This window comes from Pelodiscus sinensis, chromosome 3 (assembly GCF_052426305.1).
Source record: "Pelodiscus sinensis isolate ZL-2025 chromosome 3, ASM5242630v1, whole genome shotgun sequence".
NCBI lineage: Eukaryota > Metazoa > Chordata > Testudines > Trionychidae > Pelodiscus > Pelodiscus sinensis.
In genome coordinates this window covers 193,104,493-193,128,283 of record NC_143054.1, presented here as the reverse complement: position 1 = coordinate 193,128,283, position 23,791 = coordinate 193,104,493, and the positions used below count along the sequence as shown (strand labels likewise).

Here is a 23,791-nt window from a genome sequence, read left to right as displayed (position 1 = left end):
TACCTTAATCCTCTATCCTTGCCACTTATTGTTATCTAACCTTGGTCATCTTTTTTTATCTCGGAAAATAAAAACACAAATATGGCTCTACAAAAAATGATGCTATGCTGGTGTACATTAAGAACAGGGGAGACTAATGGACCTCTAGGTTAATATGTTTTCAGACAGAATAATTCTGGAAAGTAGTGGAGAAAAAAAATCTTTCAGAGGTAGGTTTATGCTGCATGCAGAGGTGTGTGTATGGGGGTGGGGAGAGAGGTACAGCTTTAAAACAAACAGCAGAGGCTATGCTAAATGTTTAATTGTCTAGATGACTGTTTTTGTAAATAGCATATGCAGTATGTTTGCATAATAGTAACGTTTTTAGTACTCTCTGATCTTCCCTTTGAAAGTGTAAAACTAGAGAACTTCGTGATTACTGTAATAATCTGAGTCTATTATACAGAAAAATAAAACAGACCCTAATTATCCAAAAAGAATAGAATGAATGGCTTCATTGCACTTAGACAATCATATTATGTAAGCTTATTTGAGTAGTTGTATTAAATAATATTCCTGTCTTAGTAAACATTTATTTGAAGAGGTTTTCTGTACATTAACTTCTAAAAGTAAAACATTATTGTGTTCACAGTCTTCCTAGTCACAAGTACCTAACTAGGTGCTTATACAACAGGGTTGCACATTTTTGTGTCATACAGAGATAGTTTATAAATATTATTTGGAAACAGACTCTTTACTTTCTGTTAGTAATAATTTAATGATATAATTAAAATAAATTCCAAAATAGCATGTCACAGGCAAGATTAATTGTATCTATAATGAGATTTTAGGTATGGCCAGCTAATTCTAGGAAGGAACAAAATGGTTGGGAAATATAAAATACGCATTTCAGGCATGGAAACTTTTTCACAGTTGCTTATATCACACTGTCTGCAAATATCAGTTTTGAGTCGTCTTTTGATATATCTCTGAACATCTAGTATTCATCTAAAAGTCTGGTGAAAATATAACTCTTCAAGTAGCTGTCAAAACAGAAATTTCAGGCTTGATTTGATCACTGGATATAGATTCATGTCTAGTGGAGTAACAATGCCTTTTATTTTAGAGATGCACACCCACACACAAGAGCCTTGTTCTAAAACAGAATTTTGTATCTAGTGAATTTAAAAATATAATGCCTAGTGTATTCTTTAAGCTATGTTTTGCTGACTTCTTTTTGGAAACAGAGAGGAAAGCCCTAGAGGGAAAAGAGATAAAGATAGAAGAAAGGGTAAAGAGAGAAATTATGTCCCAGCCTCTCTTACAAATGCAGGAAATACACAGCACAAAGCTTTGTATCTCATTGTTTTATACCACCCAAAGTCCAGGCACTAACTGTACCCTTCTGCTTCCATCTTTTTAAAATAAATGACCAATGTTTTTGACCTGATGTGCAATGCAGAGTTCTGGTGCTGACTTTGATCATTTGTTCCAGTAATGTCTTGCGCTTAAGAGTTCTGCTGTAGGTCTGTCAAATCCATTCACATTGTATTTACTCCTAACAGAAATATTAGAACAGTTTCTTGTTTAATGTACCTTCAGTGTTTGGTTCTGCTTTTGTACAAAGTGATTATTTTAAAATCAGATTTAAATACACACTATTTCAAACACTTGTAGGAATAATTTCCATTATTCTCATGTTTATTCACTTTTTTTCATTATGTCCTTGTGTTAGCGCGACATTTTTTGTAGTCTTCGTAGCTTTATGATTGATTTCCATTTGTGATTAGATTCCATTCTCATTGTTTGCAGAATAACTAATTCTGATCATTTCATTTTAAGTGTTTTGGCGCTGAAACCGATGTGAGTGCTGTGCTAAAGGTTAAGCCAGCCACATTGCAAATGAGTGGCACCCTAAGAATAACAGTACCTTGTTTATTTTAGGAAGATTTTGGCTTCCTCAATATCTTGAAGTATCTGTCCTACAGTATTGTGGAAATTGTTGAAAAATGTGGTAGATATCATATTTCCTAAATAATAAAATTACAGAATACTTCAAAGTGATTGCGTTAGTACAGGTTGGCTTTTTTTTCCCGGCACACTCTGGTTTGGTAACATCTGTGGTTCGGCATTATTTTACTTAGGCAGATGTCCATTTATCATGGGTGTGACTAAGCTTCCCGTAGTCCTATAAAGTTTGTTTACAGCCACCAATCCTGGCTCTGTGCTGTTATTTAGCGCCATTTTACCCCTAACTGTTTTCTAACAGCCCAGTAAGCAGTGGAACATAAGAACGGCCGTACTGGGTCAGACCAAAGGTCCTTCTAGCCCAGTATCGTGTCTACAGACAGTGGCCAGCACCATGTGCCCCAGAGAGAGTGGACCAAAGACAATGATCAAGTGATTTGTCTCCTGCCATCTCTCTCCAGCCTCTGACAAACAGAGGCCAAGGACATCATTTTATCCCCTGGCTTAATAGCCTTTTATGGACCTAACCTCCAGGAAATTATCTAGCTTCTCTTTAAACTCTATTATAGTTCTAGCCTTCACAGCCTCCTCTGGCAAGGAGATCCACAGGTTGACTACACGCTGTGTGAAGAAGAACTTTTTTTTATTCGTTTTAAACCTGCTACCCATTAATTTCATTTGGTTTCCTCTAGTTCTTCTATTTAGGGAACTAATAAATAACTTTTCTTTATCGGCCCTCTCCACACCACTCATGATTTTATAGACCTCTATCATATCCCCCCTCAGTCTCCTTTTTCCTAAACTGAAAAGTCCCAGTCGCTTTAACCTCTCCTCATATGGGACCCGTTCCAAACCCCTAATCATTTTAGTTGCCCTTTTCTGAACCCTTTCCAAGGCCAAAATATCTTTTTTGAGGTGAGGAGACCACATCTGTACACAGTATTGCAGATGTGGGCGTACCATAGTTTTATACAGGGGCAGTAAGGTATTCTGTGTCTTATTTTCTATCCCTTTCCTAATAATTCCTAGCATCCTATTTGCCTTTTTGACCGCCGCTGCACACTGCGTGGAAGTTTTCAGAGAAGTGTCCACGATCACTCCAAGATCCCTTTCCTGATTTGTCGTAGCCAAATTAGCCCCCATCATACTGTATGTATAGTTGGGGTTATTTTTCCCGATGTGCATTACTTTACACTTATCCACATTAAATTTCATTTGCCATTTTGCTGCCCAATCACTGAGTTTGGTGAGATCTTCTTGGAGTCCCTCACAGGCTGCTTCTGTCTTCACTATCCTAAACAGTTTTGTATCATCTGCAAACTTTACTACCTCACTGCTTACCCCTTTCTCCAGATCATTTATGAATAAGTTGAAAAGGATTGGTCCCAGGACTGACCCTTGGGGGACACCACTGGTTACCCCTCTCCAATCTGAAAATGCAGCTAGAAAATGGTAACGCAGCTAGATAATATTGACCTGCCGTGGTCTGGCAAATTCTCTGGTTCAGCACTGGTCGGGTCTCGAGGGTGTTGGACTAGAGAGATTCAACCTATAGGAACCACTTTCAAAAATTGCACAAACAGCATTTCTGATTGGGCTAATCAGTAGTAAAACTCAGTTCCACCCTCACATTGAATGGGTGGATTCTACTGCTGTGACCGCTTGGAAAGAGACTGCAAGGTTATGGTCTCGGCTGCCAAATACTTTCCTGGCAAGGGAGAGATACCATGATCATGAAGGTGGTTTTCCCAGGGTGAGGCTCATTCATTGCACTTGCGGGTGTGCTGAGCCTTGCGATTTCCCCAAATGCTGGAAACTCGACTGCATAATTTGTGGTAGTGGGGGACTGTGTTTGTGCTTTCCCTTGAAAAAAACAAAGAAACTGTCTGTTGATGACAGCTGGCTGTATATCTCATTCTCCACTGTTGCTACCACTGACACAAATAAGATGCCACAATACCTACAAAAGGTCAGCTCCTGGATGAAGAGTAGCTGGCATAAAATCAACCTAGGCAAGATCAGCGGTTATGCTGGATAGCAGGGAGGAGGCTGGGAAACCATTTGAAGAGCTATCCACTTCTCCGACTCTTTCTTTCTTCAGAAGGTGTATAGCTCTCATTCAAAGTGGTGCAAAGTTTTGGGTCCTCTTGGACTCGTTACTGAACTGGGATGGGCAGGTAGCAGTGAAAAGTGAAAGTGCCACTTTTATTTTCAGCTTGCTAGCAAACTCCTGGTGGATGAGGATGTAGCCTCAAGGATCCAGGCTTGTGTCATCTGCAGGATAGATAACTGTAGCTTGCAGTAGCTGAAGCAGTGAGTTTGAGAAAACCGTGCACAGGCTTCAGCTGGAAAACAGACGTGCCTTATTCTGCCATGAGCCCATCAGACCTCTGCTTCTTTTCCTGCATGGGCTTCCGTCCTTTATCCACTGCCATTCTAGGTCTTTGATCCTAATTTTGGAACAAGTGATGAATCATATCCCAACTCTGTCAGAGACCCCCATCGCCATCTACAAGCGATGTTCCCGTTCATCTTTTCCATCCATTTGTGGATTTTTTTCCCCATTTATGCACTGAGACATGTGCAAATATGTATCACCAAGAGAAACACAAAACCTAGCTGTGGGTGCTCTGCTAATCAGCCCGGTGGAATCTGCATTTCTCCTGTGTGACTGCACAAGCACGCATCTTACAGGGAACACTGTCTACAAGCCACAGATGGCTGAGCTGCTCTGGGACAGTAAGTGTGCATGAGAACGGGGATGAAGTAATTTCATTTGAGGGCACTGAAAAACTTTGAGGCAATGAGAGGAATCCAAAATTTGACTTGCTTTAGAAAATGCTGGGAAACCTTCCGTTCTGATAAATCTTTGACTTCATAACCAGATCAGCTTTTTCAGAAATGTGTGTATCAGAGCATCAGCTGCTCCCCTCCCTCTCCCTATTAGCCCTTCCAAAAAAAAAAAAAAGAGAGACACCCTTCCTAAAGCAGAGCATTTTAAAGTAACCCCAAGGGAAAAGCCCAAGAGATTCCTTGACACCCTTTGGCAAAAGTGGGTGTAATACTTTACTTTCCACATAATAGATTATATAGAACTACTACAGTGGTGAGTGGCCGCACAGACCCCCTAAGCTATGGTGCCATTTCTTTTGTGTTTTATCAAAACACAGGCTGGCTCTCCTCCTTTGCCCAGCAAGGACCATGTCTTTTGGAGCTTTAGAAACAACAGTTGCTAAACACCTTGGGAAAGATGGTGAAAGGTGGTCTGTCCTTTGGTCTTCTTGTAGAGAACTCAAGACTGAAATCAGTGTCTGCTGAAATGTATGCAGCCAGCCCCAATCCCTGAAGAAACGAAGCCTTTATGTGCAATACTTGAGGATAGTCTTTGGGTCTAGATTTTGGGTTTGGGATCTGTTTAATACCTCTGTGCTGAGCTAACCCTCGGTGCTGCAGCACCAGACAGTGAGAAGGAAATCTGCTCCCTGTGACTGATTACCTTGAGTAAGTCGAGTACTCTGCATAGTTCTCTTTTAGTTGGTGTCTTAGTAGACCAGCAGCTGATACAAAATATTCTTTTCTGACTATTTGGTGGCGGGATTATACTTTCGTTATTGTCATGCTTTTGTTTGCGTCTCAGTATACGTACATGTATGTGTGTCTCAAAATACGTTTATATGCACACACCTACGCACGCTCTCTCTTTCTCTAGTGTACAAGTATTAGCAAGAGAAGTAGGTGAAGTGATTTTTTCATTGGACCCTCTGCTTTGTATTCATCATTAACCTGCATAATCACGGCTGTCAGACTGACATCTGTTTCGTTTAGGTGTGTTCAATACATCCATTTCTGAAAAAGGGAGCCTACGTGCAATTTGAATATCAAACAGTCTGCTCTTACAGACTCATTCCTCGTCAGTTCCTTCCTCCCAAGTATTTCCTCAACAAAATGTATACAAATCATTGGTAGAGCAGTGGGATTGCTTTATACCTATATTAAGCCTCTCATTTGTGTTCCAATTATTTTTTCCACAGTTGTGTAAACAGTTATGAAAAAGGAGAGTAAGAGGCAGTCCTAGAGGTGGGGCGGATTCTGGGCAGGAGAAACTGTGATGAACGGCGAGAGTCTGAGTGGCATTTTCTCTTAGGCATTCTCTAAACTGCTTCTTGTAGAATGGTTAGTTTCCCATTCCCATTTCTCTTTTTCTGGAGATTGTCCATTGCTTGCTTGAATATGCTCTGTCTCTCAATTCTTTCCTTTCCTCTCCCTTTTTCCATCTTATATTTGCACAGGTGCAGAGATAGAAAGTAACAATTTTAATTCCAGTTTAGAATTTCGGTGCCTTCTTGCATGTCATTTTTTCCCCTCTGCGACCAGAGATGGTAAGGACATATTATTATTTACTTACAAGAATGGAAGATTACTGGCATAATGGGAGAAAGGTACTCACTATAAGTAGACCCTTGAGAACACCTCTGTTGGAGGGTTCAATCCAGGAAAGAAAAGCTGTTCTTGAGAGGGGGGTGGTGGTGATGACCTAAACTTGAAGTCGATCTGTTTGCACAAAGACTGCTGGAGGATCAGATCCATGACGGGAGAGGCTGTGATTCTCTCTGATGGTGGAGAGACATGTGTGTCGCCCCCAAATCTTGTTTGCAAGGTGGCAGGAGGACTGCTGGATGAGGGCTTTTATTTCTAGAGCAGCGGTTCTCAAACTTCATTGCACCGTGACCTCCCAACAAAAATTACTACCTGACCCCAGGAGGTGGGAGAGGGGAGCACCCAAAGACCAAGCTCTTCCATCCTGGGTGGGTTTTGGGAGACCATGGCTGAAACCCAAGGGCTTCTGCTCTGGGTAGGGACCACGTAACCTTCACCCTTGACAGTAGGGCTCCAGCATGGGTCCTGGAGTCCAGCAAATCTAACACCAGCCTTGGTGACCCCATTAAAATGGGTCCCTGACCCACTTTAGTGTCCAGGCCCAGTTTGAGAACCCCTGTTCTAGAGGATTGGTGCCTCTCTCACGGATGCAGAGAAATGTGCTGTCTGGCTGAGAGCAGCAAGACAGAGTCAGGTGTAATTATTTCAGCCTATTGCATAACTCGTGTTACTTGTGCCTCACTTGGCTGGGGAAGTATGCCTGGGAATGCTTTTCATGCATTAAATGACAAGACAGAAAGGATGAAATTTGATAGCAGGTATATCCAAGCTGCTTGCAAATTAGATGCTGCAGCTTGGCACATAGGTGGGTACATGCAGGCTAACGCAAACGATTTAGCTTTAGTGCTCAGTTGGTAATTTCTTGCAGTAAAGATCTTGCACGTGTGTGTGTGTATGTGGTGGGTGTTGCTCTCCCCTCTATTTTCCCCCTCTGCCAGTATGTTTGTCGTTTTGAGTCTGTTCAAATAGTGTGGTCGGCCATGTGGACTAGTGGGTATCTGCCATGAAGATGAAAAATAGTCAGTACTTTTTAGGGTGGGAGAGGGATATGATGCTGGAGAAAAATTGGGGATCCAAAGAGGGCAGGGTAGTGAGGCTTTGACTGTTGCTTTTTGTGGTGGCGAGGTGGAAGAAGGAAGGGACTGGCAGCGCTGGGGTAGAGGTAAACACTTCCCCACTCATGCTGGTGGCCGTAAGAAGCTAGGAAGCTCTTCCCACAGCTCCAGAACTGCAAAATCAGTCCCGGCCTAATGCATTTTTCAGTGAAAATGCTGCATTCTTGTTGTAGAGGGGCCACTCGCCTCCTGACTTCTCCATTTCCAGCTGAGCTCAGCTTCTGTCTCCAGATTCCGGGTACCCTGGCAGTATATGAATCCAACTCCTCATCCCACTGGTTTTCTCTCCTGCATCTGCTCTATCCCTCACTAGTGTAATGCATGGGACTTCTCTATTGTTTGCAGGGTGCCTAGGGCATGGAAGAGTGGGTATCTTGAGCAGTGTTCCCTCTAATTTTTTCCATTCCTGTGCAGGGACTCTAGCCTCCTTTGCTCTCTGTAGGCACTAGCTGCTGCCTGTCGTTGTGCCAGCCTCAGTTGGTCCATCTGCCACCCGGCCACACTCCGGAATGTCGAATATGCCTGAATTCAGCTGGTCCTGGAACCCTTCTATCCCCATACAGATACCAGAGCCTGCTCATCTGCCTCGGGCCAGCTGGCAGTGTGCTTGTAAAATGGCTTCCTTTGAGACATGCCAGTGATAGTCAGATTAAGCTGCAAAAAGTAGAAGTTATTTACTGTGAAATCAGCATGCAGCTAAGGCTCCATGGTTTGTGTCATGATTGTTGTGCACGTCCGTGGCCTCATGGCTAAGAACAGACCCTTACAGTGGCATGCACGCTGATAACCTAGCGAGGCAAAGGGAGGAATATTTGCATATTTGGGACTATTATGGAAACCGTGTGCACCCACGCTGGCATTGTACTGAGGGAGGCTGGCATAGAGGGGAAACACATGGTTGTTAACTTTGAAACCTGATTCAACTGGTGGTACAGCACTGGAGGGACTTCTGTGTGTGCGCGCGTAAGTTGTTTTCTAGATGTGCTGCGGGGAGAACCCGATTAACATACCACATTTTTCTACTGCTGCTGTTTTGGCTACCTTTACATTAGGTAAGAGACCCTCCCTGACTTTCCTGATCTAGTATGGAAGATAACTTAGTGGTTTGTGTAGATCAGTGTTTCTCAACCTTTATTAAAAAAAAAAAAAAGTATCCCTTTAAAAAAAAATTGTAAGTACCCCCCAGTGCCTACAGTTTTCAGACACACACATGTTTTTCTACTGTTGCAACACATTTGTTTAAACAACTTAATCGTAGCCAGGCGGGCGATGAAATTTTTGGGTGTAAAAAGTACAAAAATAATAAAACATTGTAAAACTTAAAGGAAAAATTTGGTTTTCTCCGAACTTCAGTTGTGTTGACATATCCCCCCAGACTTGCCTTGAGTACCCCTAAGGGTACTGGTATAACTGGTTGAGAAACTGGTGTAGATGAGACAAAATTGTGTTCAGCAATGACACAGAAAGAGTGAGAGAAACCTATAGATCGTTCTTGTCTCTGATGGTTTCTCTGCCATTTTTTTTTCTGCCTCTGAACTTTGGGAAACTTATGTTGTGCTGCACATATTTCATATCCTATGCTGCTAAAACAGAAGATGTAAGTTTGCCTTGCTGTTAGTCTAGCATCTTGAACAAGCAGTAAGTTCACTGCTATTAGTCTGTGCATCTTTACAGAAGAAGCTTGTGTTACGTAATTGAAGATTCCAAATGTAACTTTGTGGAGCCTGAGTAAGTTTGTGAGTTCTGTGTTTTGCTGTTGAGGGTCATCCGTTTACAGTGATTAAACGTGCTGAGGTGTGGGGAGGTCCAGGGTCTGAGAGTCTGGCAGATGTCTATACTGTAATTTTTACACCCAGGCTACGTCTATATTGACATGATCTTGCGCAAATAGTCTTTAACGCAAGAGTTCTTGCGTTAAAGTATTTGCGCAAGAGAGCATCTACACTGGCATGTGCCTTTGCGCAAGAGGCATGCTTTTGCGCAAGAGCATCCGTGTCAGTGTAGACGCTCTCTTGCGCAAGAAAGCGTCGATGGCCATTTTAACTATCGGGCTTTCTTGTGCAAGAAATTCATGTTGCCTGTCTACACTGGCCTCTTGTGCAAGAACAGTTGCGCAAGAGGGCTTATTCCTGAGCTGGAGCATCATAGTTCTTGCGCAAGAAGCACTGATTTCACAGGTTAGAACATCAGTGTTCTTGCGCAAGAACTCCCCGCCGGTGTAGATAGGCAGCACGTTTTTGCGCAAAAGTGGCTTTGGCGCAAGATGGTGCCAATGTAGAGACAGCCCCATAGTCCAAGCCCTGGTCAGTTGACTTGTTGTCTGAGACTTGGTACCTGTTTGTTTTTGATCTCAGTGTGCATGTTAGGCAACTGATTTCTGTTTCACTGATGCTTCTCCATTTTGTATATCTAGCCTTCCCCTGCCTTGCGGCTTCATAGTATGAGTTTTTAGTTGTCAATGTTGATACTCGACCAGGTTGGTTTATTCAGTTGTGGATTTCTCTCCTTTCCCTCTCCCCCTGCCTTTCAGATAATTGATTGTTTCAGAGCTTTGTTATAACAGTTTTGTCTATGTGGAGGTTCCTACTGGCATTCCTCCTACTGGCAATAAGAGTTGGTTGTGTAAGAGCAGAGCTTTGTTTATAAATGTGGGAATCTACAAAGTAAATTAAAAGTTGGTATTTGCAATGGCCCTTGGGCGTATTTTGAATGTGTCAATTCTTGCTGTATTTTAAAGCAAATGTTTTGGGAAAATGTATACTTGAATAGTTTTGATTTTGTATATTAATTTTAAAAAAACAAGTAGAAACTTGTTACTGGCAGGAATGATGGCCTTTTAAAATAATCTTTGTAACACTTGAAGCATCAAAATCACTTGAATTACTTTGTCAGGGAGTAATGCACGGATTTGTGCCTCTTGGCTTTATTTGTGCTTTACCTAGTGAGTAACCAGGGTTTCCACTAGGTCTTAAGAGTCCCATAACATTTTCATTTTTTTAAAAATAAGACAAAACAAACAACCCCTCCCCTCCCAAAAAAACCCCCAAAAATGTGGTGACATTTTAAAGATGAATATATTTATTAGGGCATAAGTTTTTGTGAGCTACAACTCACTTCCTTAGGTGCTGAAGAGAAAAGAAAGAAAAAAAGGATACAGAGAAAGGATGCTATAACATCAATGCTAAGTAAATCAGAGTGAATGTGGCTCATTTCCAATAGTGATGAGAAGGTTAGAGTACCTGAATGGGAAAATACCTATTGTAATGTGAGAACCACTCCATGTGTCTATTTAAACCTTGTTTCAGAGTTTCAAATTTGCATATGAATCCCTGCTCAGCAGTTTCTCCTTGTAGTCTGTTTTTGAAGTTTTTTTTGCCTGAGAATGGCATCTTGCAAGTTTTGTATGTTGCCATTCGTAATGTCAGATTAGTGTCCGTTTATTCTTATGTGTAGACACAGTTGGGTTTGTCCACTATTGATGACAAAGGGACATTGTGGGCACATTTCTATTCATCCCACCTCTGTCCACAATAAAAAACTGAATGCTATGAAAAATAAAACATTATCTAATAGTTGGGGTGTCTTTTATATGAAAACCATCTGTTGGCTTGTCTGGTTTACTAAAATCATGAGAACTCTGATGGCTTAAAATTAATCATTTCAAACTATTAATTTAAATGACTAAATCTCACTGACTCTAGTTCTGTGTATTGTAGGGACAGGCAGTGGAAATCTGGAAAATTGCTTTTAATATTCAATGGCAGCAGGTATGCAGGGGATGATAATGCTGGTTTAAGTGTTACTTTATTCAGATTTTAAAAGTTGGCTGCCTCCCATTTTAATTTAGTTTTGGAATGTTCTATGTTTTTTCAGAGAAACTTTCATTTAATACATTATGTTCTTCATAACAGGGTTGTTTTTCTTATCAAAAATAATTTTAATATGACAAAAAGTAATAAAAATTTTGAAGAATGGAAAATTACCTTGGCATTTATTTAGCCCTAGTTTCTCGGTTCTTGTCTATTTCCATTTACTTACTAAAGTTTGATGTTTAAAAAAGATAACCTGTTCCTCTTAGCAGCACTGAAGTTTAAATACCACGAATAATCTTCATGAGGAATTGAAATATTTTAACAGGTGAATGGGATAACAATGGGATTGCTTCACACAGTTTTTGATGAAACGCTGTAGTAGAGCTTATTTCTTAGTGGAGGAAGGGTAAGAATGATCTGAATATGAGATCAAATTTTGTTAACAGGTGGGACTTTGGTGCTTGTTAGGCAAAGCATTAATATTTGCAGCATTCCCAAACCTTTTAACATCTTTTTTTTATTCCAGAAGAGGAAGAGTTTGCATGGTGGTGATTTCTATTCTAAAGCTGTTTGACTTTTGTAATTCATAAAGTTTGTAATACCAATACCTAATAGCCACACTCATTTTTTTTCAGACTTGTCAAGCAGGTGGAGTGGGATGAAAATAGTCAATTATTTGATTTTTAAGAAGTGCATTACAACTGTAATGCTTGTTTGCAAATTGCTTTGACAACCTCATAGGAACAGGGCTACTGTATGTACACACTATTTTATATCTGTGTGATAAGTGCCCTACTCTGTTGGCTGCTGTTTAATGATACCCAGCAGCAGTTCACAAGAATGTAGGGCAGGGAATGAAAAAAGGAAACTGTATTCAATAGAAGAAGTAAGGATATTTAGTTACCTACCTCACAATTAGACCTGAGAAGGAAAACTAACCTGACTCTACTTTTGTGAGCTATTTAAAGATCACGCAAGGCTAGGACATTTTTCTTGCATCTTTTCTAAAAGCCAGTGCTACTGACAGCACACGGACTCTCACACCCTTGCAGGGCATTGCACTCTCCCTCTGAGGCAATCTATAGAATAAATCATCCGTATACCAAGCCAAACTTTCCTTAGCTTGTGAGACCTGATGAGGTAAGTCTTGAGGCTGTGCAGATGAAAGGCTTAATTTTCCTTCAGGTCTAGCACTTGCTGAAAGTGGTGTACTGGATTGTCATAGCTCCCTGTTGGCTACACGTCTCACGTTATTGCTTCTAAAGTCAAATGAAATGTAATGTGTGTGTGCTAAAAACAGCCATTTTCAGCCAAATGATATCCCAGATTACAGGATTGGCTACCTCAGATGCACAGGTTGTGCATCTAGAGAAGCATTTTATTTTTTAAGGATGGGGTGATGACTAGATTTGCCAATCTTAACTTGGAACTTGGAGACTGATGTGATTATTTTTTTAAATGTTCCAAATGGAGGTTTGCACCTGGCTTAGGTCAAAAAAGCTATGTTCCAGCCAAAACGTCTCTTGATATTAATGTCCCAACACTTGTCTGATCCCCCTGTCTTGACAGTGGAGGAAATGAAGGCTGTTTCTGATACATATGATATGATGTATCATATCATAGCAGCCTTCTTAAAGGTGAAGTGACCAAGGCCATGGATGCACATACTTGCAGCAGTTCTCTACAAATATTTGCTAAAGTATAAGCACAGTGTAAACATCATAATTTATATTTTTGTTATTTATTACACATCTCTTGGAACAACAGGGCCCTTGTGTGCTCTCTGTCTGTCTGTCTCTGTCTTTAGGCACTACCCCAATAGAGGTAATAAATACATTGCTTTGAAGCTTAGGACAGATACCACATATTCTGTGCAGATTAAAAGACAGCAGTACCTGTGCTGCTCAAATCAGCAAGCTGAAACTTATACAGATAAGCAACTGTTAGCAAGAACAGAAGAATCGACTGGCTTGAAATTCCAGTTATCTGGGGCTTCCTTTTCAGCACCATATGGGTTACAGGAGTTTATGGCCATGTATGTTAGCATAATGAGAAGAATCTTATTTGGCTTTTTCATTAAGATAAGCAAATTAAAATAGTACAAGATCAGGAATATGAACAACACCACGTGTGGGCAAGCTATCAGGAGTGTAGCATAATTTATGGGATAAGGCATTGCCTAAGCTAGTTAAACTTATATTTCACGTGCTACTAAAGGCCCCTACTGGTTTCCTTCATTAGGCGACCAACCTAACTTTGGTTTGATTTACGGTCTAGTAATAGCAAATTTGCATTCTCTTTGGGGTTTGGAAATACAGTCTGGGATATTGCATTTGTGGAGCAGCTGAATGTTTTGTGACCCTGGGCTTCTGGCACCAATGTAAAAGTGCTTCATGCAGTGTTAGTTCTAGCTCAGAGGATTCCCTTTGTAAACTTTCAAGTTGGAACATAACTCAGGAGCACATTCAGTCTGTGTTTGGCAGCAGGAGTGAGCGTTTGAATCAGCAGCACATGCTTTAAGGAACAATATCAGCTTGAAATGAAGTCTGTTTAAACAATGTGTTAAAATATCTTCCAATACTGAACCTGCCGCTGAATTCCCCTGCCAATTTTGGTTGTTTTACAGTCACATTTTTCTGCTTTTTAGGAATCGTTTTTGTCTTCCGTGTTGTATTAAAGATGCACAAAAATGCTGGATACTGATTAAATAACTGCTCAGGGGGAATAGTGCAAATGACGAACACGAAATTCAGTTAGATAAAGTGAACAATCTAGGAAAAAATAGGTTTTTTTTGTCTCTTCAAAGCCCTTTAAGCTATAGTACAAGTTATGTGCTGTTTAGAACATTATTTTTGTTACAGTGCTTAAGAAGCCCCAATCAAGGATTAAAGCCTCATTTTGCTAGAGACTGGGCGCACACAGTTACTCCTCGCCTCAAAGAGCCTACAGGCTTAAATGTAGGATAAGGGTATGTCTCCACTTGCACCCTCATTCGAGAGAGGGATGCAAATGAAGACATTCGAAATGGCAAAGGAAGCCGGGATTTAAATATCGCGTGCTATATTTGCGTTATGGCGCTATTTTGAAATAACAGATGCTGTTAAGACGCGGTTATTTTGAGAGAGAACCCATCTCTTGAAAAAACTGGTAAACCTCATTGAATGAGGAATAAGGGTTATTTCAAGAGAAGATGCTGTTATTTCAAGAGAACACCCTTAACAAAGTCTGTTATTTTGACATAGAGCGATTTTAAAATAGCGCCATAACGTGAATATGCAAATGAAGTGTGGGATATTTAAATGCCGGATTCATTTGCAATTTCAGATGTCTTCATTTGCATCCCTCTCTCAAAAGAGGGTGCAAGTGGAGACATACCCTAAGAGAACAAGTGGATACTCTTTATGGATAGAGGAAGCAAAAGGGAACCATGAAAAAGCCCAAAGAGAGGTAAGGAGCAGTCTGAATTGACCCAGGAGCCTGGTCTTTGGATTCCAAAATATATGTGAATAATTCTTAGGCAGAAATGTTTTTTAAGTTGATGGCATCTCTTTAAATGTATAGGGCTTGGGTATAGGGCTGCTGCTGGCTGTAAGTGACTGAAGTTTGCTTCATGTCTTCAGGCTCAAGGCCGGTGTGTTTGCACAGTGAGGATGTGCTGCAGAGATGTGTAACACCCCATTCTGTTTGCCGAGCAAACAAGAAATTAAACTGATGGCTCCTGCTTTGCTTGTTCGTAGGGTTCAGCAGATAGAGAGTCTGGCTCGCTAGACCTGACTTGAAAATTTCATACTTGTGCTTACCGTTTAATATTTAAACATCATGTTAAATTTTTAACACACCATAAATTTTTCTGTGAATTTTAACCCAGCAATGATGCAGGGACATTGTTTGCTACTTACCTTGAACTATCCATGTTACTAGTTCACTGTGATGGCACTTTTAGCCAGTGGATGACAGTCAAGACCAGAAATAGCAGTGAAAATTATTCTGAAACACAATTCCATGGTATATTCATGGTAAGAATTGCTTTTTTTTTTTTGCACATCAGACTCCTGCTGACCAGAGCAAAATGTGTTTATTTTGAACTGGATACATGATCTGGGTGAAAAAGACATTTTCTTTTAGACTGTGTATGGAAAGAAAAGAAAATTAGTTTAGTTTAACCCAGTTGTAATTTAATTTCAACTTTGAAAAGAATTCATTTAAATAAAAACTTCTGGCAGCTGTGTCTGGCAGTAGACATTATAAAGTAATGTTACTTTAGAGTCAGACTTGTACAAAATCAATCCTTAGTTGAGGGTTGGGGAGGGCACAAGACACATATATTCAAATTAATTTTCTTGCTCAGCGTTGTGTTTGCCATTTGCCATTGTTGAAAATATTTGTTCGAATAGAACTTCCTTTTGCCAGCTCCTCTGGGATAATACAGTGAAGCAATAATTCTGTGGTGTAGCATTCGTCTGGCATGAAAATTACTATAAATTCACCACTGTGTCTTCACTGCGAGATCTGATAAGAGGGAGAGAGGAAGTCCGACAAGCACAAGGAGTTTGAGAACTAGCAGATACCATTAAAAAAAGTGAAAGCGGAATGAATTGGTTTGAGACCTTTGAATGTGTTCACCACCATTAAAGCTTCTCCATATGACAATACCCAATATGATCATATGCATACTTCCTGTTGTATTAGGGTAGACAGAAAGGCACAGGTATTCCAGTGTTCTGTTTGAGGTGGCTGTGCACAGAGCTGTGTATTCTGTATGATAAATGTCATGCTCATTAAACATTAAAAGGGAAAAACGGTTCTGCTTAATCCTTCTCTTTCACTTTCGCTGCCATATAGAACGTAGGGGTAGTGAAAAGCTTTGATCAGAATGTTCCAGGTTACATTTGCTGGTCTACGTTTCAAAATAGGAATAGAGATGAACAGTCAGTCTTTGGAATACGGGGGTATCCCAAACAGAATTACTAAAGAAGCATTACCCCGTAGATGCAGAGTTTTCTCTGGAGATGCTATAGTACTGCAATTTATTTTAATGCCTTAAATTTCATGCAGCCAGGGCCAGATTCCTTCCTCCCCTCCCTCCTGCCCCCACCTTCACTCCAGAGCAGCCCTGTGCTATGGAACTAGTGTGGTGGTTCTACTGTGCTAAGGCTGACCCATAGACTACAATAGCCCTGTGCAGAATGGCTGTGAATCCTGAAGGGAGAATTTTTTCCTTTCCTGCCTTCTGTCTGCCTAGTGTCTAGCCTGCCCACGTGTCCCCAGCATGTGACCTGGCTAGTCAAGCTGACCACTTGAGTCTGGATTTGTCCCTAAGAGACTGTCTGCTTCAAATGCATTTTGAGTCACTTTAATTTCACTCTTGACTGTGGTATTGTTTTTCATAAAAATATTGAATTTCATTGGCCAAATCAGAATTAAAGTGTTTTTACCTACATGAGCTGAGATTGTTTGCAGTGCTCCTAAGTGGAATCTTGGAGTATGACCTAAAATTCTTTTTTCAGTGACCAGTTTCATATATTTTTAATTGAATTGTATAGGATAATTTTGGTTCTAAAAATGACTATACAGACTCTGTAAAATAATCACTGTTTCTTTTTTTAAATGCGTCATTAGCACATGTAAATAGCCTTATTTTATCTACTCTTGCACTAGTTGGTGCCCATTTGTTTAGCTTTATTATAGTGTGTAAGAAAAATAACTGATATGGCTAGCATATAAGGGATAGTAGGGCGAATAATGCATTTCTGTAGTTCTCTTGTCTAAAGACAAAAGAACCTTTATCTTATTAATCATCTTTACTTTTATTTACATTTACTTGTCTGAATATATATCCCTTGGGAAATTTTAGAAATAAAATGATAGCTTGTATTTCAGAGAGATGTGGAAAGTGTATTAGGGTCAGAGTCTGTGGTATCCCAGTTTTTTATAAGAGGATTTTATTTATTGCTTGCTTTAAATGTTTACATTTTGCGGGATGATAAATCCATTTTTTTGAAAAATATTAAAACTCCATTAGGCAGTAATGTTTTGTGTACAAACAGGTCATTAAAAAGAATGCAATCACTGTTGTTGCAGTCAGCCTACTTTTCAGTAAGAATAATCCTAATAGTTCAGAAGTTTCAGATGGGTAGCCGTGTTAGTCTATAACTGAAAAATCTTAAAAAAACAACGTATAGTTCTGCAGCACCTTAGCGACCAACAAAAAATGTAGATGCTCCATGACTCTAGCTTCCATTCGAGACACATTTCCCAGTCAATTGTCTACAGCCAGGCAGTGAGATACAACCGGATTTGCTCCAGTCCCACAAACAGAGGCAAACACCTAAAGGCTCTATATCAAGCATTCTTAAAACTCACCCGGAGAAGTGCAAAAGCAGACTGACAGAGCCAGATGAGTATACGGGCATCAGCTTCCTCAAGATAGGCCCAACAAAGAAAACAATAGCATTCCGATTGTGACCACTTACAGCCCCCAACTTAAACCCCTGCAGCACATTATCAACAATCTACAACCTACCCTGGAAAATGACTCCTCGCGCTCACATGCTTTGGGGGACAGGCCAATGCTTGCATACAGACAACCCACTAACCTCAAACAAATTCTTTCCAGGAACCACACAGCATGTCTCCCTCATACTCATTCGGGAACTGCAATCAACTCCGGTGCCAACTCTGTCCATACTTCTACACTAGCGACATTATCACAGGACTGAACCATGTAAACCAGCACATCACAGGCTCTCATAGCTGCACATCCACCAATGTGACTATGCCAGCAATGCCCTTCTGCCATGTACATTGGGTCAAACTGGACAGTCTGTACGAGAGAGAATTAATGGACACAAATTAGATATTCCAAAAGGTAACATACAGAAACCCGTTGGGGGACATTTTAACTTGCCCGGGTACTCATTAATGGTTCTCGAAGTTACCATATTATTACAAGCCAATTTAAAAAACCAGCTTGAAAGGGAAGATGCAAAACTTAATTTCATTTACAAGTTTGATACCCGCAGTAGAAATTTAAACACAGACCTCTGGTTTAACTGGATTACTTGCTGTATTCCACAGACAAATGACACAAAAAGCCAAGCACCAGGTACGTAAGAGTGGGTACTTAGAGCCCACTCTATCACCTTCATTGAGCATGGACACACTGACAATTTTCCCTCATTTTTCCCCCTTCTCTTTCCATCCCCATTCCTTCTCTTTCTCTATTTATTTTGCAACTATTTATTTTGCAACCCAGACCACTTAGCAACATTCATCTGAAGATATCATCATGTGATATCATCATCTACATTTTCTGTTAGTGTCTAAGGTGCTGCAGAACTATTCCTTGTTTAAGTTTTTCCTAACATTCCAGTCCATCTGGAGAGTCATTATAAATCCTTTTCTCTGTGGGACTAATCTGGATGTGCTATGCATCCAGTCCCAATCTCATTCTGTATAGATATCCAGATTGGGTTTTGGTTTTCAGATTGTTTCTGCATGCCCTGATCCTGCCCTAAGGAATGTGATGCAAGCACAGTAGGGGGTGAGGGTGGGGGCTGCATGTGCTAAATTACTTGCAAGACCCGTGGCAAGCTGTCCACGTGGCAATGTCCATAGGCTGTGCAATATTTTTTTAATAGTTAGGCAGTTTGCTTACATCACACAATGTGCCTAGTCTCACACTCCCTTTGCCCATCTGTAGATGTCTTATGAAAGTGGCATTTTCTCTGGATTCCATTATTCGATTCCTTTTGGCAAAAGCAGACAAAATTGACGGGTTTTTTTAATGTCAGTTTTGAATAGCCACTATTAAACTAGTGCTACAATCTGGACAAGAAAACGTTTAAAATAAAAAAAAAAGACTTGTCATGCAGAATAACGTCAACCCTTACGTCATTTGTCACCTACACTGTCATCTAACTGATACTCAGCTAAGTGGGAAAATATGACCTGTGGTATTACATGATCTTGTATACCAGAATGCAAAGTTGCATAGATTTTTAGGGCTAGAAGGGATTATTAGGTCTTCTGATTTGACCTGTTGTATATCACAGGCAATTAAATTTCATCCAGTTACACACCTGTATTGTCAAAACTTAAAAAGCAATGAATGGTTCTGCAGCACCTTAGAGACTAACAAAATATATATATAGTATCATGAGCTTTTGTGGGCAAAACACTTCTTCATATTAATGGAACAAAGGGTCCAGAGGTACCTTGCTCCATTCATCTGAAGAAGTGGGCTGTGCCCACAAAAGTTCTTGATACTATCTATATTTTTTGTTAGTCTCTAGGGGTATGTCTAGACTACATCTCTTTCCTCAGAAAAGGGATGTAAATTAGATACTTCGAAATTGCAAATAAAACCGGGATTTAAATTTCCCACACTTCATTTGCATAATGGCAGCTGCTGGTTTTTTTTCAAAATGGAGGTTTTCGAAAGAAAAATGGCAGTTTAGACAGGGATCTTTTGAAAATAAAACCCTTTTTTGAAAGATCCTGTACTCCTCAAAAAATGAGGTTTACGGGATCTTTCGAAAAAGGGTTTTATTTTCAAAAGATTACCATCTAAACTGCCACTTCTGTATCAAAAAGCCCCATTTCAAAAAAAAAAACCCCACGGCTGCCATTATGCAAATGAAGTGTGGGAAATTTAAATCCCGGTTTTATTTGCAATTTCGAAGTATCTAATTTACATCCCTTTTCTGAGGAAAGAGATGTAGTTTAGACACAGCCTAAGGTGCTGCAGGACACTTCTTTGTTTAATTTATTTCAGTTACAGACTAACATAGCTATCCTGCTGAGACTTTTACATCTGTATTGAGTCTGTTAACTTAATTAAGTATATTTTCCAGAAAGGCATCTGGTCTCCATTTGAAGACCTCGAAAGATGGAGAATCTACCACTTCCGTTGGCAGTTTGTTCCATTGGTTGCTCACTCTGTTAAAAATGTGTTCCAGGTTTTCATATATAGGGTATACAAGAAAACAAACTGAATCTGATATCTGCATATGAAAATGCAACACTCTCGGTAAAGTGTGCAGTTTAACCCTGAAAAGTGACTTAGTAAAAATGTCTGCAGTGTTGTAATTGTGAGGGCCCTAGAATATTAGGGAGACAAGGTGGGCGAGGTAATAAGTTACTCTGAGAATCATAACTACATACAAAATGGAACAGATTGTTTAGCAGAGGTCATTAGCTCATATTTTAAGGGACCATTCAGGGTGGAGTGGCCAGTTAAAACACCTAGAGTCACAGGAAAAAGAAAAACGAAGGAAAAAAAGGGGGGGAGGTTTGTGATTGCTGCAGATTGTTGTAATAAATCACAAATCCAGTGTATTGAGGTATCTAGCTGAATTATGAATATAAGATCCCAGGCTTGTCTGTTGAAAGTGTTTTTGCAGGTTTCCTTTGGGGATGAGGCCTCATATGTAAGATACGAAGTGATCGCTTTGTGAAAAGTGTTCACCGACAGGTGATGGTATGGCTTTGTTTTTTAACGTTTTCCTGTGAGAGTTCATTCGAGAGCATAGTGTCTTGTTTTCACCCACATGGTTGCTGTTGGGGGCATGAAGTGCCCAGGAGGAAGTCTATGTTAAGGTAAGCATGTGTAAGACTTATGATCTTGACAGCATGTTGTGGGAGGCGCTGATCACTGTAGCATGGGAGAGATGTCTGCAAGTTTTCCATCTGTTTTTCTGGCAGGATCTGGTGCCACTTTGAGTAAATGTGGCCTTATCTGTGAGGAGCTTGCTTCTGATGATGAGCTTGGAGAGTTTTGGGGATTGTTTGATGGCCAGAAGCGGGTATTTAAGGATGTCGTGTCCCTCTCCTATCAGAGAGAGGCAGCAAGGCGGGGAGTGGGGGGAGGAGGAGGAGGAGCAGGAGCCGGAGCCAGTGCAGTGAAGCCAGCTCCTCCCAGCTCTGTCTCTGCGGGGCTCAGGGGAGGCAGAGGCCTGGCGGGAAATGGCGCGAGCGGGGACTGCTTCAGTCGCCACTTGCGCCGGTTCCCACTGCACCTGAAGGACTCTTGTACGTTTCAAAAGCAGAAGTGCCCCAGGGAGCATGGGACTCCGCTCCCTCTCTCTGAGAGACAGCAGGGGGGGACAGGAGCTGGTGCTGCAGGGAACCAGCTTAGAAGTCGGTTCCTCTGATCACCGTGTCTGGGTTGCTGCCTGCCTCTCCCCCACCCCCGGGTGCTTCTGTCAGAGGCAGCGGGGAGGGGGGGATAGGGGACACTGCTGCAAAGTAGCCCCTGTCCGCAAGGGTCACAGCAGGGAGCTGAGCCCCCTCCTATACCAGCCCCCCGCCGCAGACACGGGCTGTTGCCACCAAGCAGCCTCTGTTCGTGGTGGACGGGGCCTTATTGTGGCATGGAGGTGACTCTGGGCTCTTGAAGGCTTACGTCAGTGGAGTATAAGCTCTCGCAGGTTCTACCAAGCTGGAAAGGTTTCGAGTTTGGTCTTGGCCATGGATTGTGTCTCCACCGTCCACGGCCCAGCCTAGCAATGCGTGGAGAGGTTCGTCACCAGAAGATTGGCCACCAGGCGACGACTTGGCCACAGCAATTATAGACACAATATTGCAGCATGACCTAGAAACAACTAGGGATGTAAAATCCCGTTTATTTGGTTAACTGGTTCAACGTATTGTTTAAATAGCTGACAATTAAAGGGCGGGGAGAGGTGTGCTTCAGCCTGGCTGGAGTGGCCTTCCTTCCTGCCACTGGGCTGGAGCAGCCCCTGTCTGCAACGGGCCCCCTGAGGGGACTGGAGCAACCTCCTGCCCGTGGCCGGCAGGGAGCTGCCCAGCCCCACCACTGGTTAATCTTAACCGGTAAGCCTCACCCGTTAAGGACGAGGCTTACCAGTTGAACATTCACAACCCTAGAAACCTGTGAACTGGCTTAGTCTGACTGCGCAATAGTGAGACCCATATAAAGATGCTTTGGGGGCAAGCAGAGAAGTTGGATTTATTTATTTTTGGTAAAGCAAGCTTTTGCTTGCGTTCCCTGGGAGGCGACGTCAATATTTGATGAAAACAACCAGCCCCCTCAACAGCTGTCCCCTCAGAGTCAGTTTATATTTCTGGAATGGTTTCATTTCTGGTGAGACTAGGAATTGCTGTACACCTTGGAGAGAATTCAGTGTCCTCTTTGATAAAGTTACTGTTGTTATTGACGCCACCTAAAATCGCTGTAACCAGCACCAATATGACTGAGAGTGCTGTGGTACGGTTTCCCCCTGACTGCCTGGCATGGCGGTCTATGTACCAGCAGTCCAGAGGCAAACGTAGGTACTCCATTGTTACGTTGTTATGTGTATAATTGTGGTTTCTAGACCCCAAATGGTAGGCCCGGACTCCGGTGTGTTAGGAGCTGTATGTAACGGTCACTAATCATGTGCCTTAGGGTGGTACAATAGGCTACCATGGATGGGTACATATGGATGGTCGCTTTCCAAAAGAACTTATGCAGTGATACTTGGACCTCAGCTGTGTAGGAGCCAAATTAATGATTAATGTTACCTGAAAGAGTCACAGCATTATGAAATCATTGTTTCATTACTATCACACTATGTATTCATACTTAATATGATGGGAAATATTTCATATGTATAACTATTATTATTCTGACAGCAGCGTGACTGGCTGAGTGTTATTCTGCCAACTACGGTTGGTTAATAACCTAATAAGAGCATCCTGATTGGTTAATAGGCTGGTTAATAATTAAGTCACGGTGGTGAAATATCATGTGCTGCAAGGAGCAACAGGATTCATAGTATAGTGGGGATGTAAAAAAGGTTTTAAAACACTAACCGTGTACCAGTTAAAAATTCTAATCGTTACATGGTTAGCTGGTTTTGGATGGTTAGAACTAGGGAGGGAAGGGATGGTGAACGGCTGCCCCATCTCCAGTCACCATAAGACTTATTCTGCAGAGTCCGCAGTGCAGCTCTCAGGGATATCTCTTCTTTTTTTTATACCCCTTTCTTTTCCCCCAAGGTTTTGAAAGGTATCAGTTCAGAATTAGTCCTAAGGACATGCCAACTGGATACTATGACGTTTGTGAGTTTATTTCTTTTGCAGAAAAAATATAATCAGAAGGAAAATAAGCTTTGGACAAATATTTAGGAATTTATTAATAGAGATTTATTGGGAGTCAATACAGTGAGTTGTGTAACTCTGTTTAAACAGGTCAGTGAAAATAAATGTTTAAAATAAATTGTGAAATGTGTGGTGTTTATGTAGATCACCTTAGATACTTTTGATTACATCTTGGTCTCCTCTAAATCCAGATTCAGACAGCTTTTTGAAAAGATATTTTTCATCTTCCTCCCCACTCCTGTTTCTTTAATTCCTCCTCTGCCTTCATGCTCCAGAAATTACCCCATATTAGTGTTCAACCTACAGTGTATTTTGAACTGTCTGTGTGTGCATGATTTAGTTGTGTGAATAAATGGGTACTGTATATACTTGCTC

At 41.2% G+C, this 23,791-nt stretch overlaps 1 protein-coding gene and 1 non-coding gene across 13 annotated transcripts in view; both read left to right on the top strand.

Moving 5' to 3' along the window:
* Positions 1-23,791, top strand: part of PLCB4 (phospholipase C beta 4) — a 333,392-nt gene that overhangs the window by 1,373 nt on the left and 308,228 nt on the right. The window contains exon 1 of one of the 12 annotated variants that reach the window (XM_089777546.1): positions 23,306-23,377. The exons of the other annotated variants lie outside the window; for them this stretch is intronic. The gene's annotated coding sequence lies outside the window, so the exon portion shown is untranslated. Of the gene's footprint in view, positions 1-23,305; positions 23,378-23,791 lie in introns of those variants that run through there. 12 annotated transcript variants of the gene reach the window in all.
* On the top strand, positions 3,648-3,814 carry LOC112543553 (U1 spliceosomal RNA). The gene has a single exon (XR_003086778.3). It is a non-coding gene; the product is annotated as a U1 spliceosomal RNA (small nuclear RNA).